Here is a 1,340-nt window from a genome sequence, read left to right as displayed (position 1 = left end):
ACATTCAGCTGTGTTCTTTCGTCTCTTTCAGGAACATGTATTTGAGAGTTGCCCTGGGTCACTGCCCAGTCCAGTGTGTGTCCAGCGGTCAGACAGCGGTCCGGCGCTCTGCTCTCTGTTAGTCTGTGGTAGGTGATGTGAGTCTGTCATTGTTGGAAGTTTATTTCGCAAAGCCGCAGAGGCGTACCTCACTGCTGCCTGACGACAGCTGAACCATGGACACTGGGCCGTGGGCTCTAAAAATAAACAGGCAGTCCGACGGGCCCATGTGTCACTCAGAAAGGAGTGGAGCATGGATAGCGAGAACACCCAGATTTCTAAACACAGACTTTTCTGCCATGGGTGGAAGAAACATGAATGCACACACTAGACTGCTTTTCTTTCCATTTGTCTCTCACTAGATGCCGCTTTTAAAAGTTTCACACCTAATTTGTGCTGCATTTACACTCACTCTCCAACAGCTTAATGTATAGACTGACATTAACGGTACTTTCATATAAAAATATATATTATAACCACAGCTCTGTTGGATTCTCAAATCTGACAGGAGGATGATTAAGTTGATTAATTCAAATCACATGTTTATATTAATGTGCTTTTCTAATACAGATTATTCAGAAGGACATGTATGGTGAAAGAGCTACAATAATAATAATAATAATAATAATAATAATAATAATGATAATAATAATAAAGCTGTAAGCAGCATTTTTGGGGGCCAAGCACCCAGATTTGGTGAGCCGCACATTCACAGACGCACTACAATTGTTGCATAAGCAATCGCAGGAAAGCAGAGCCATAACTATAGGCAAAGGTATTCAAGAGTGATTTGTAGTTTCATGCATTTGCCAGCCCGTTATGGAATTCCCATTATAGCCAAATCGTTTGGAGTATTCAATATTCCTTTGTTAGATTTTCTTAAGTCTTAGTCCGAAGATGACTTGTGCCAAATTTGGTGATGGTTGGGCAAAATTTGTAGGCGTAGTAGCAAAAAACAAACAAACCTGTTTTTAACTAAATCCAAGATGGCAGAAAATCTCATTAGGTGGAAATTGACATACGGTGCGTTGAACTCATCTTGACCCAGGGAATCCAGGGTTTATATTTGGAATGCTATATTTTAAATTTGGACACACGGTTCAAAAGTTGCGAACATAAACATACTGACCCGATGGTGGTGCTAAAACGTTGGCAGCACTTGGCCCAAATTGGGTCAGAATGTTCCTTAGATGCCAAGGGCTGCCATAGACACTCTAGCCAGAAGAAGAAGATGTGAAACTGTGATTTATTTTTTCCTCTTGACTTGAGAGAAAAAAAAAGTAGTGAGTGTATAACTCTAG

This window comes from Ictalurus furcatus, chromosome 6, assembly GCF_023375685.1.
Source record: "Ictalurus furcatus strain D&B chromosome 6, Billie_1.0, whole genome shotgun sequence".
NCBI classification, from domain to species: Eukaryota; Metazoa; Chordata; class Actinopteri; order Siluriformes; family Ictaluridae; genus Ictalurus; species Ictalurus furcatus.
Note: the sequence above shows the minus strand (reverse complement) of the source record.